The 13,745-nt window shown below is 38.9% G+C and overlaps 2 long non-coding RNA genes across 2 annotated transcripts; one reads left to right on the forward strand and one right to left on the reverse strand.

Annotated features, from left to right (window-relative positions):
• Positions 1 to 8,259: 8,259 nt before the first annotated feature.
• Positions 8,260 to 8,718, reverse strand: LOC121268089. Its single transcript, XR_005941110.1, has 2 exons — positions 8,589 to 8,718; positions 8,260 to 8,347 (listed from the first exon to the last, which is right to left on the reverse strand). It is a non-coding gene; the product is annotated as an uncharacterized LOC121268089 (long non-coding RNA).
• A 158-nt stretch (positions 8,719 to 8,876) lies between these two features.
• LOC121266723 lies at positions 8,877 to 13,632 on the forward strand. Its single transcript, XR_005940901.1, has 3 exons — positions 8,877 to 8,941; positions 9,359 to 9,360; positions 13,623 to 13,632. It is a non-coding gene; the product is annotated as an uncharacterized LOC121266723 (long non-coding RNA).
• Positions 13,633 to 13,745: the final 113 nt, after the last annotated feature.

Below are 13,745 nucleotides of genomic sequence, written 5' to 3' on the forward strand. Positions count from 1 at the left end.
GAGAGTAGAGAAAGGCCTCGAGGTGATGATAGAGGGAGAAGTGGAGGCAGAAACAGAGGGAAGTCTCAACCACGTGGAAGGTCCAGCAGTAGCAGGCACCAGCAGATGGGTAACATGAAATGTTACTATTTTGGCAAAGAAGGCCACATAAGGAAAAACTGCACAAGTTTTTAAGGGAGCAAGGTCAAAGCAGTAAGCTGAAGAAAGAAGATGGTGAAACCCTTGTCACTCTTTCGAGAGATGTGGCAATACTCTCCACCAGTGACGAGACGTGTCTGCACGTTGCAAATCATGATGTTGAGTGAGTGATAGACATAGCAGCATCATACCATGCACTTCCCATAGTGAATTTTTCACTACGTACAAAGCAAGAGACTTTGGTATGGTAAGCATGGGGAACGCCAGTTCCTCGAAGATCGTGGGAGTGGCGAAGTGCAGATAAAAACCAACGTTGGTTGTACCATGGTGTTGAAAGATATTCGACACATTCCTGACCTTCGGCTCAACCTGATAAAAACCAACGTTGGTTGTACCAAAAGGTTTGCTGCATACTGCACTGATCGCGGTATTCGACATGAGAAGATGGTCCCATATACCCCTCAGCACAATGGTGTAGCCGAAAGAATGAATCGGACCATCATTGAAAGAACAAGATGCATGCTCAGTATGGCTAAGTTACCAAAGCCATTCTGGGTGAAGTTGTTCGTGCTGCCTGTTACCTGATCAACAGATCACCTTCCGCACCACTGGAATTTGAAGTTCCTGAGAGGTTTGGTCTGGAAAAGATGTCTCTTACTCTCACCTGAGAGTGTTTGGGTGCAAAGCCTTTGCACACATATCCAAGGAGCTGAGACAGAAGCTCGATGTCAAGTCAACTCCATTTATCTTTGTTGGATATGGAGATGAAGAATTCGGATACAAATTATGGATCCAGTGACAAAGAGAATTGTTAGAAGTAGGGACGTTGTGTTCCATGAAAACCAGCATATAGGACTTGAAGCTTCCTCGATGTCAGTAGAGCTTAGTTCCTATACACATCCTGCACCATGACAGTTCGCCACAGATAATGAGGATATGCAGGACCGAGATCCAGAAGCAGAAGAAGAAGCTCAGGGTGTTGAGCAGGGGAGCAAGAACCCTCTCCACCAGCAGCTGGTGTACCACCACAAGGGTTAGATGGCGATGAACCTCCTTTGGTTGATGATACTAAACCAAGAAGATCGGCAGGAGGCCGCCTACTGATTCCGTCAATGAGATATCGGAATCAGACTATATTTTGCTTACTAATGAGGGGGAGCCGGAGAGCTTCCAGGAAGTTCAAACTCATGCTGATAGAAGCCTATGGGTGCAGGCAATGCAAGAAGAGATGAGTTCTTTGCAGAAAAATCAGACCTATGAGTTGGTGAAACTTCCTGAAGGAAAGAAAGCCCTAAAGGCAAATGGGTGTTCAAGCTGAAGAAAGATGGCCAAGGAAAGCTGATAAAGCACAAGGCCAGATTGGTTGTCAAAGGATTCCAACAGAAGAAGGGAATCGACTTTGACGAGATATTTTCCCCGGTAGTGAAAATGATGTCAATCCAAGTCATACTCGGATTGGTAGCCAGCATGAATTTGGAACTCAAACAGATGGATGTGAAGACAGCCTTTCTCTATGGAGATTTGGAGGAAGAGATCTATATAGAGCAACCAGAAGGGTTTGAAGCTCCAGGGAAAGATCACTTAGTCTGCAAGCTAAAGAAGAGTCTCTATGGCCTCAAGCAAGCACCGAGGCAATGGTACAAGAAGTTCGACTCATTCATGATGACTATCCAAGTCCTTTGACATGAAGGACTTAGGCCTAGCACAACAACTTTTGGGCATGAAGATTGTTCGTGATAGGAAAGTCAAAAGGTGTGGCTATTACAACAAAAATATGTTGAACAGGTCATCAAACGTTTCAACATGGGAGATGTTAAGCCAGTCAATACTCCACTTGCTAACCACTTCAAGTTGAGCAAGAGCTCGTGTCCTTCTTCAAAGAAAGAGATTGAGGAAATGGAAGTAATTCCCTACTCTTCAGCAGTAGGAAGCCTGATGTATGCAATGGTTTGTACCAGACCAGATATTGCTCATGCTGTAGGCATGGTGAGCAGATTCCTTTCAAATCTTGGAAATGATCATTGGGAAGCAGTCAAGTGGATTCTCAGGTACCTAAAAGGTACATCGAAGATGTGCTTGTGTTTTGGGGAGCTAAACCAGTTTTGGAAGGCTATACAGATTCAGATATGGCAGAAGATCTGGATAGCAGGAAATCTACTTCAGGATTTCTCTTCACTTTTGCAGGAGGAGTTGTCTCTTGGCAGTCTAAATTGCATAAGTGTATTGCTTTATCTACAACTGAGGCAGAGTACATTGCCACATCGGAAGCTAGAAAAGAGATGTTGTGGATGAAGCGTTTTCTCCAAGAACTAGGGGTTAGTCAAGAAGACTACAAGGTACATTGTGATAGTCAAAGTGCTCTAGATTTGAGCAAGAACTCAATGTACCATTCCCGCACTAAGCATATTGATATCTGCTATCATTGGATATGCGAAGTGATGGAACAACAGCTGTTGAAGCTTGTGCAGATCCATATGAAAGAGAATCCAACGGACATGCTGACGAAAGTGGTTACAAGTGAGAAACTTGAGCTATGTAGAGACATAGCTGGGATGGATAGCATCTAAGTAAATGGGCATGGAGGGGGAGAATTGTTGAAGTCCCTGCCCCAAGCAAGCAATCAACAATGACTGCTTGCTTCTCAACCTCCAGTGCGCAGCGCCCAGCGCCCAACTGTCTATTGAATGCATATTAAATGCATTCATACAGTAATGCGATATACATTCGCATATAAATTGAAGCTCCCTGCGATAGCTTCAGACACACCCAAAGAAGAGAAGAGAAAAGAGAGAGAGCCTGGAGAGCTCTGAGAGAAAAGAAGAGAGTTGAGTTGAGTGGAGTGTGATCCTCCTCTTCTGTAATATTTTCTTGTGTACCACTATTTAATAGTGAAGCTTTTTTCTGTGGATGTAGGCAGTTGCCGAACCACGTTAAATTCTTGGTGTTACTGAGTGCGTAGAGTGTACTATTTTATTACTGCTTTTATCCCTTCCGCTGTGTTGATTTCCCCAACATTTATCATGTCCCATAACCACGTTCTAAGCTTCCCCAATAAAGATATTAAAATCTCTCATAAAATGGCCTCCCAAATAACAAATTTGGTCCCACCAAAATAAATTAGAACCTCTAATTTCATCCTAATATTGTAACTTCTCACCCCTCGTCAATTTAATTCGTCCTCATGAATCAATCATGTGATCTATCTCTCCATTACACCACACTAGTCTAGGCACATCAGTTATCTCATAAGAAAAAATTATATGCACCACACTATCATCTCATTTTCATTTTACCATGTAAGATGCAATGCATTTATGAAAATTAGATAATATTCTTGTTTTGGACGATTCTTTGGTGATAAATTATATGTCACATTTTACATAATAGAATAACTTAAAATGTGTCACGATACACATCTCTTTATTTTTTACTCCTAATTTGCAACTTCATGACAACTCAATTTTTTTTTTCCTGTCTTGTTACCCAAGTCAACAACTTTTGCTTGGAGATCGTCAGCTTGCATGGGAAGGATGGACCTCATATGGTCAGTTTTCAATTAAGCTTGTTGTTTTTAAAGTACTATTGTTTTGATTTACTTTTCCGTTTGGTTACTAAGAAAATATGGGAAAGTGAGAGTTAAGTAACAAAGTTTATATATTCATATATTGTAAAAAATGATTTGGATATTAATTTGGTAGCTACCAAAGTTAGTGAAGACATAGTTTTGTTTTATTCCTTATGTTGGCCCATTTATTTTTATTTGTTTTGATTGTATATATGCAATGCATTTTCTATAATGATGTTTTCATATATTGTCCGGCCTCCACCCTCTCCTCTTGTATCTTCAATTTTTATTTTTAATGCAAGCTTAATTAGAAAAAAAAATATTTATTTTCTCCTCCTTACCAATTAGCGAGTGGCTGGAAGAATAAGGTTTGATTCCCCTCAAAATGTACGTACACAAATTAGTAAAAATTTATTAATCTAACAACTCTAAAATAGGGTGCTCAAAATATATTAATGATGTAATGCATCAAAGTAGGTAATTTGAGATGCACGTTGCAAAAATATCATGTTCTAAGAAGAAAAAGTCTATTTACAATGTTGCTTATTGACGTACCAAAAACATCGCCGTAAAAAGTTTATCACATTTCTAACAGAAATAGATATTCTTGTTTTAGCTTTTTATAAGCATAATAGGCTCCATACTCACAACTCTCCTAAGTGAATTTTCTAGTCAAAGTGTCCCAACAACTACAAATAGTAAAAAAGACTTTTTCCAAATTTTATTATTAGTACATATTCTTACAGCTTGTTTTGGCCTCCTTAATTTAGGTAAGAGTAAGTGCTATTTTAGTACATCTATACTACACACTGCTTAATTGTCATAATTTAATTTGAAAGATAAATTTTAAAATTTGAATCTTACAAATCAAATCTTACAATTTAAGTGATGTAGATAGTGTGCTCTACATACCGACTTGTGAATATGATAATTCTTTTTAAAATAATCTATTAGCACTAGTATTATGGACGTGTTTCATAGCACCACACACGCAATCACTTGCAACTAAAGAGAAATGGGGTTTGGGGGTTCGTGGGAACACATATGATGCCTAAGTCAGTAAAAGTAATAGAGATTTCTCTAGTCATAGAAGAAGATGGGTCTCGTTGTCATACTTAGGTGATATAAATAGAGCCTCTGATGTCTTATGTTTGACATGATAATCGCCTAATTGCTTTTACGAAATTCAAGTTGTGAGATATACAAGCTTCACTTAAATAAGGATAAACTGATAACTTATCTCCTAAGGTTCTTTGGTTGCTATCCTTTCTGTGATAACTGTTTATATCCTTCTAGTTAAGGCTTATTGGGTTAGGCTATTATTCGAGCCCATGACATGGCCCGGTAGGCCCCAAAGAGGAAAGGTTAAGGCTCTTCTAGTTACCCCATCAAAATCTCATCACGCAAAGCATGATGAGACTTGTAGTCATGGTGCGTGACGCTTCATTACATAGGTTTTCTGTCATTTCATACTGCCCTGTCAAGACAATGTTTCCCTTTCACGCCCCTTCGCATTCCCTTTTTTTGTTACTCATTCTTCTCGAACACTACTTTTCGCTACTCTCCTTTCTTTGTATTCTCTCCTTCTCCCAAACACTCTGCTTCCTTGTGTTTCCTCCCAGTTTTTTCTTGAATCAATGGCTTCCTCCAAACCCAACTTCCCTTCTTCATCCCACAAAGACAGGTCTTCACGACTACGCGACCCTCCTTCTCACTTTGAGGAGGTGGCCGTTAACCCTTCTTCTGAAGGGTAGTTGCTCCGCGTTCAATCTTTGAAGGCCATCAATAGTCTTCGACTGTCTCCCATCGCAAGTTGGACTCTGTGAAGGATAGCTACAACATCCTAGATTCTGTGAACTTGGGCTTGCCTAAGCAGCGCCGTGGAGCCATCAATATGAGGAGAATGGCTGTTTACGTGACCCTATATTTGGCATGCTCACGATGGGTCTCCTTTTTCCCTTTGTCCATCCTGTGCGTGATGTGCTAGACTTCCTGGGTCTTGCTCTAGCCCAACTCGTGCCTAATGCATGGAGGATTCTGATGGATTAATGCGTTCTTTGGGACGAGTTTCGGAACCTACAGGTGATGAGTATCTTGACATTACCGCTTGTGAATTCTTTCTTTGCATGATGACAGGCGCTTGGAAGGGAATCTTTGCAGTTTTAGGGCTCACAATAAATTGATCAAACTTGAAAGCAAGTATTCTCGTGCCAAAGATTGGCAGAAGAAATTCTTCTTCGAATTGGGCGATGGCTGGGAATTTCTTGACGACGAGTCGACAAACCAAGAATTTCCCATTAAGCTTTGTGGAATCCAGTTCCCGATGAGCGTGGCTTGGAGATTATCTTTTCTAACCAAGAGGAGGCTCGCATTCGGTTGGTACAAGCCTAGGCAGATAAGAACAATAGCTCGACCCGGTTAGAGGTAATTCTAATCCCCTCCAATATTGATAGATTTGTGATGGCACCTAGCAGGGGACATGTTTTCAGTCGTCAATTTCTAACAGATGGTTCGGAAAGAGGCCCACCTTCAGTGATAGGAGGTAAGAAGAAGAATAAGGCTCATTTGGGAGCGAAGCCTTTGGATGAATCCAGTTTCACAAGGGGTAGACATTACCAGCACCCCTGAAGAGTGGCGGAGAGGCCTCAAGTCACCCCCAAGTGCCCACGACCAACTCCTTCGACGAGATTATTTCATAGGCCAAGGATGATCTGGTGTTACTGATCAAGGTTGAGTCTGCCTTGTCGCCAAATGATCCTCCAGAGGTTGCTTCACGGACTTCCCCACACACAACGGCCCTATCGATGACGTTAACAAGGATGAGGGCGAGGTCATCGTGACCTTGAATTGTGGGGAGTTAAAAATCAAATGGAGAGAAAATCGGGAGAAGATATATATGGTTGTTTGATAAAAGTAGTGGTATATATAGCCGTTGTTGAAAACCCTAGAGGGAGTAGATCATGTACGTGCATGGGATATGAGACTGAAAACTGCTCCCTGGTTGCCATGTCTTGGGCTTATTGGTCCATTCCATGTATTTGGGCTATGGGTATGATACAATAAATGGGCTTTTTCTCTGACTTTTGGGCCTCGATCCAAAACTCTATAATATTACGACTTCTCCGATAAATTTTCTCGGCCCATAAAAATATTTTTAACCCAATCCAAAATATTCCAAGAATTTAACTATAATGGCAAGTACATTAGAAAATTTGATATCCATTAAAAACCAATTTGGGCTCGTGAAATTGTAATAAAAAAATTCAACTAGGCTTTTCATAAGCTTAGACCAAAAATATTTAGAAAGTAGGTTTGGTGCTGGATCTGGGTGTTACATAACTAATTTGTGCGATCTGCTTATTGTTGAAGCCCAAAAAAGAAAAGAGAGTATCAAGTATCTCATGTTTACATTTCAATCTCCATGATCTCCTTGGCAATATATATGAGATGATTGAGAATAAATTTGTAAAAGATAAGTGTTACAACCACAAAAAGATCTCACAAAAGTACACTTACAAACTGACATAGCTTAATATAATAATTAGATATATTTTGTAATATAAGTAGCTTTACAATCTAACGTACCACATCAAGGCAGCTCATTTTATGAGTTTACTTTTGTAAAATCTCTTTATAGCTAAATCATTTTCTTTTTAAATATGTTGTGGGCAACACTAAGCCTACTATCGTAAACATATCTTGCGTTCTGTCTTATTATTCTAGATGGATCGACATTTATAATAACTTTAATATAAAACAAAGGAGAAATATGTTATAAATTAAACTAAGGAGAAACATACAAAGCAACAGAAAGTTATATTATTAATTATAAAGAAATTAAAACACGAAATTAAGGTACATTAGGTCTTCCTTTTGTTTTTGTTTGCTCTGCATTGCTTTAAATTTATTCTCAACCATTTCGTTTTATTCTGGCAAATTGGAACTCACACATGAGTACTCTTAATTACTTATGAAACTCTATAACATGAACTGACCAATGAGGCATTGGGAAGATGTCCACTTTAGTAAACCCTACAGCTTTTCCCAGATCCTTGAATTCTGCTAGTGTTCGCTTTTTACCTCCATTTGTTAGTAGCTTCATAAAGAAGTCTTCCACTAGAACGTCCTTTGCCTCGACATTGTTTTCCAATTCTTCAGAGATTGCCATTTCCAAGATTATCACCTTTCCCTCTCGTGGTAATGCTTCCCTGCAATTTCCAACAACTTCTTGCAATGCTCATCATCCCAGTTATGGACTATACACTGCTTATGTACAAATCAAAATGCACACATGTTTGGAATATTGTATTATTATAGTGAAGTATTTATATTACATACTTCTTATTATGATCACATAATTATATACGTGTGTATACACACACACAGACTCATATTTCATGCATTTTCCCTATATATATATATATATATATAGTTTCTTTCAATGTTAATTATAAGCTATTTTGTATCTCAATTACAGCTTTGGGATCCCTTTTCGTTCTTCTAGGCCCTAACTTACTTTCCATTCTAGTTTCGAAGACCATACTGGCTACAAGTTCAATTCCCAAGACATCATTCTTATTTCCCTTGCCTGCCCTCTAATTTGAATTACCATATAACCCCAAGAATGCATGAATAAAAGGATACCTAAAAAGAAAACAAAGAATTCATAAGAGAATAAGAAGGAAGAGAAATTCTACCGGAGAGCCTTACACTACAGTACACTTCCACCTAATCAATATGTCATGATTTGTCATTTTTGCCCTTCTATCTTAATACTTAAATATGTCATGTGTTTAAATAGAAGGGTAAAAATGACAAATCACATATTGATTAGGTAAGAGCGTATGGTTTAAGGCTTCTTTGTGGCGTTTCTCAAGAAGAAAACCTGCAATAAAATTGTTTGGGCATTTGGGATCGATTTGAACATATCTCCAGCCACATGCTTTACACCTAAAGACAAATGAATAATATTTGGAGTTGATTAATATCGTAAGTAATAAGTACTAGACATGATTAATTAAGGATATATATATAGCGCTTTTATATACTCCACATCAAAAATAAGTATTTGCGGCAATAAGTGACGTATTTACAAACCAACTTGTAAGAGAACTCTTTAAGTTCAACAAATAGAATGAAATCTAGAGGTCAAAGGTGTAGGTCTAACCTGGGAGCAGCATCAATTACATGGGGCAGATCAAAGTTCAATCCACGAACGTGTGGATACGTAGAGGTTATGTAATAACCGGGCTTAGGCCCAGCCCTTTGTTTTGGTCGGATGTGCGAAGCCCAGCCCATTGAACTGGTTGAGTGAAGAGCGACGTCGTTTTGGGGAGGGATTTAATTCCCTACATACCGTGCACTGTCTTTCTTCTTCCTCCACTGCACTTCTTCTTTCGGTTTTCGGTCTTCATTTCCGTGATTTCCTCCATTCCCGTGCAACTGCTTCTCACGCCCCCACAATTTTATTTTTCGGTTCCGCACTTGAGTGTCGTCCTCATCACTTTTAAGAACTAATCAGACTCTCTTGCACGAACTGGTGTTTTCACCTTGGCTGGCGTCATCTGGTTTCCGTGGGTCTCAACCTTCTGGTTCTTCGAAGGTGAACAATCGGCCCTCCTTCTTTTTCCTATTTTCTATTCCTGTCTTCATCAGCTGTTCGTGATTTTTCCTTTCGGCTGTGTGCAGTTTTCGTGAGTTCCGAATATTGTCTTTGTTGGGGCTATCCTTTGGAGTAATTGTTCATCTCTACTTTCGGTAATTAATCCGCCTACCCTTTAATATTACTCTTAATTTTATTCTTATACTTGCTATCACACATTCCATAAACCATTGTAATTCTTCCCTTCGGTTTGTTCTATCACACACACACACTTGGTTGGCCGTGCTTTACACTTGGTCATTTCCTTTGCGCAGACCATTAAATTCTTTCAGTAGAAAATTTGGTGACTTTTATTTTGAGTTGATGTATTTTTTTTAATGGTTGGAGCAGTGGAGTGTGTTAAAATTAGGGAATGTTGAGGAGTATAGTCTTGGGTGTTTTGTGAGTCGACTTTGAAATATTATTTGAGACTTTTTGGTGTAAAATGATGGGTGCTTTGGAACTAGTTGTATTGAACTTTTCTGCAAGTTTTGAGATTGTTGAATGAATAGTATTGATGTGTGCACTGAAGTTGTTTTATTCGAAGGTTGGAAATGAAGTTGAGTTGGGTTATGTTTTAATTATTGAAGTTGCTGTTGTTGGTTTTGGAAATAATTATGATTGGTTTGGTGTTATAGAAGGTGGCTGTTTTGGGTTTTAAATGCGAATGGGTGAAGAGAGTTGTTCGGGTTTAATTATTAGGATAGTTATTGAGTTGTGAAGGACTGTTTTGATTTATTACTCAATAAATAGCAGTCTACTAGAGTGATTATTAAATGTTGGATATATGTTCTTTTTGTTTAGGTGTTGTTACTATTAGAGTTCCGGCTCAAGGTGTTGATAATACGAAGAAGTCAGGTAAGCGGGTTCATATACTAGTTTTGCATAAAACAAATAAAATGAGGTTGACTTTGAGAATAAATGTGTTTATTTTTTTTTTTGAGAAGAGATGATCTGAAAACAACCTCAGATGTTTATTCTGCATATGCATAAATTCTACATAAGAGAAAGTGTTTTTCTGTCATGACTGGTGTAGACATGAGCTAGTTTTGTGCACTTTGTTTCTGAACTATGTAAAAGAGCGAATAAGGAATTCTAAAAGTTTTGTTATGAACAAATGAGAATATTTTGTTTATGTTTATCTCGAACATGTGAAATGATCTGAAGCTTTTCAGTGTTTTGTTTTGATGTGATGTGTCATCTGAAATCCTTGGCATGAAGTTCTGATTCTGTATATGATTGTAATCGTATTTTTGATGAAATCCGTTCTGTTTCTGTTAAGGCCCAGCCACGGGTATAATGGTGGTTTATAACCCTACCACGGGGTTGAAACATGGTATACGGCCCAGCCACGGGTATAATGGTGGTTTATAACCCTACCACGGGGGTGAAACATGAAAAATGACCCAGCCACGGGTATAATGGTGGTTTATAACCCTACCACGGGGTTAAACATGGTATTGTCCCGATGTGATATTAAACGATGATAAGATTATAATGTTTCAGTTTAGAAATACCAACGGATTCTCTTTTTGGAATAAGTATATTTTTCTGAAAATTTCGCTCTAATGTTTTTGTAGAAGTTTTGTTTCTGCATTCTGAAAGTAAATGTTTTGTTCAGCTTATCTAATATTTTTGTACAAGTTTTGTTTCTGCATTCTGAAAGTAATGTTTTGTTCGGCTTATCAAATGTTATAAATGCTCATGTTTACATGCTAGTATATGCTCTCTGCTTGCTGATTTGTTGATAACTCACCCCGTTAATCTTCATAATATTTCAGATGACATCGATGGCTCAGCTGAAGATCAGTATTAGAATCTATGGAGAAGATTTGCATTGATTTGTTGTTGGGTATCTCATGATATTAGTGTTGGTGTTGGAGGTTAATTATCTTTCTTAAGTTTGCTTCAATGGATTTAGACGGTTTATGGAGACTATGTTAATGTTTTATTATTTCTAGATGTTATTTGAGACATGAAGAAGAGTTGATTTTATTTGGGTTGTTGGATTGAATGTTGGATAAATGAGTTTGTTTGATTTATTTAGTTGAAGTATTTACGTTCGATTTGAGGTTTGGAAAATGGATATATTCTTGAATTTGGAAGTACTCTAGCCTTGTTAGAGCTATTTATCAGGTTTTATGAGTTAACTCTCCGGACCCTTGGGTCGGGGCGTTACAGTTGGTATCAGAGACAGGTTTGAATTCTGCATACTGTAGACCTTGGAGGTTTAGATATCTGTGGGTTCATAAGATGTGGGAATTTCAAAATAGGAATTGGAGGATTATAAGGATAGTCATGGGGGTATTTAAGTTTGAGTTCCAAGGACATTAAGATTGATTTTGATGGGATTTGAGGTTTAGATTTGGCTGATGTTAGGAGTTGAGTTTGGAACTTTGAGAATTCTAGTGATATATGTGTGTAATAAGTGATGCCAGATTGGCATAATTATCTGATTTATATATATATATGTATATGTGTTTATATGCATATTTTATTTATCCTCTTATTTATTTCTATTTACCTGGTATTTTCGTTTTCTTTTATTTTAGAACGTTTCACCGAGTTTAGACTTTCAGGATGGCTGCTCGTCGTAGAGTTCGAACTCTTGAAGATTTGAATGAAGACGACAATGGTGGGGGTTGCATGTTCGAACAATTCAATCGAACGCATCCTCCCACCTTTGATGGAAGAGGCAATGCGAACGCTGCGGAAGATTGGATACAAGACATTGAAGAAATATTTGGTGTTTAGGATTGTACCGATCAGCAAAAAGTCAAGTTCGCAGCCTTCAAACTATCTGGAGAAGCAAAGAGATGGTGGAATTCTGAGAAAGTTATTAGGGAAGCTGAGGGGATTGGAGTAATTGTTTGGGCTCAATTCAAGCAGAGTTTATTCGATCGATTTTTCCCTAAGGCAGATAGGGATGCAAGAACCCGAGAGTTCACCAATTTGGTGCAAGGGACCATGACTGTGCGCCAGTATGCTGCAAGGTTTGCGGAATTATCACGTTTCGCCGCATACTTGATTCCCGATGAGGAGAAAAAGACTAGGAAGTTTGAAGAAGGTTTGAACTACAAGATCTATGAGCGGGTGATGGTCTTACAGATTCAGAATTTTTCAGAATTAGTGCACAAGGCGATGCTAGTTGAACAGAATCTTAAGAGGGGTGCTGAATTGCAAGAACAGAGGAAGAGAGCTGCTCCACAAGGGTTTCCTAGTTCGGATCAAGGGCAATGGAAAAAGAGAAATGAGGGGAGCAGTTCAAGTCAGAGAAGATACAAGGAAATCATACACCTAACCCCTGTAAGTTCTGTAAACCGCATACACCTTGGGGAGTGCAGGAAGGAAGTGGGATCATGTTTCAAATGCGGTAAGGATGGGCACTTCATTAGAGAATGTCCATTGCTTGGGAGAACAACAGAAGGCCAACCCACCCCAAAACTTTAGGCCGAATAATCAGGGCAACAATCAGCGGAGGACTGTACCTGCTCGGGTGTTTGCTTTGACACGGGAGAAGCTGAGGACAAGGATGATGTCATCACAGGTATAATTCTCTAACCATCTCTTAAAATTGTCCTTGTTGAGAATTAAGGAGTATTTGTCTTATTATCTCTATGGGTTATATGACGTAACCAGGAATTATTCCCTTATTTCTCAGTAAGGCTACTGTTTTATTTGACTTGGGGGCTACCCACTCCTTTATTTCAATGGATTATGTTAAATTGTGCCCATTGATGCTGATGAGATGGACTACAATTTGAGGGTCTCTACCCCAACTGGTGATATAGTGACTTGTAACAAGATTTTACTCAAGTGTCCAATGACTATTAGCGGGAAGGAAATGCCAGCTAACCTGATAGTCTTTCCTATGACTGGGTTTGATGTGATTTTGGGATGGATTGGTTAGCTTCCAGTTATGCTAGTATTGATTGTTTTAAAAGGGAAGTGGTGTTCAAGTTCTCGGAAGAAGAGGAACTTCGATTTATGGGTTCCAAGGTGCGTATCCCTCCATCAGTTATTTCTGCTTTTCAGGTTGATAAGTTAATACGTGACAGTGTCATATTTGGCTTTTGTGGTGGATGAACCAAAGGAAGAATTGAAACTAGAAGAGATTCCTATTGTGAGGGAATATCCAGAAGTTTTTCCTGAAGATTTGTCTGGATTACCGCCTGAGCGGGAGGTAGAATTTGCTATTGAATTAGCTCAGGCATGGCGCCTCTTTCCAAAGCCCCTTATCGAATGGCGCCATCAGAGTTAGCCGAGCTCAGAGAACAGTTGTAAGACTTGTTAGACAAAGGTTTCATTAGGCCTAGTGTGTCACCTTGGGGAGCTCCAGTCTTGTTTGTGAAGAAGAAGGATAGAAAATGAGGATGTGTATAGACTACAGGAATCGAGTGA

This window comes from Juglans microcarpa x Juglans regia, chromosome 5S (assembly GCF_004785595.1).
Source record: "Juglans microcarpa x Juglans regia isolate MS1-56 chromosome 5S, Jm3101_v1.0, whole genome shotgun sequence".
NCBI lineage: Eukaryota > Viridiplantae > Streptophyta > Magnoliopsida > Fagales > Juglandaceae > Juglans > Juglans microcarpa x Juglans regia.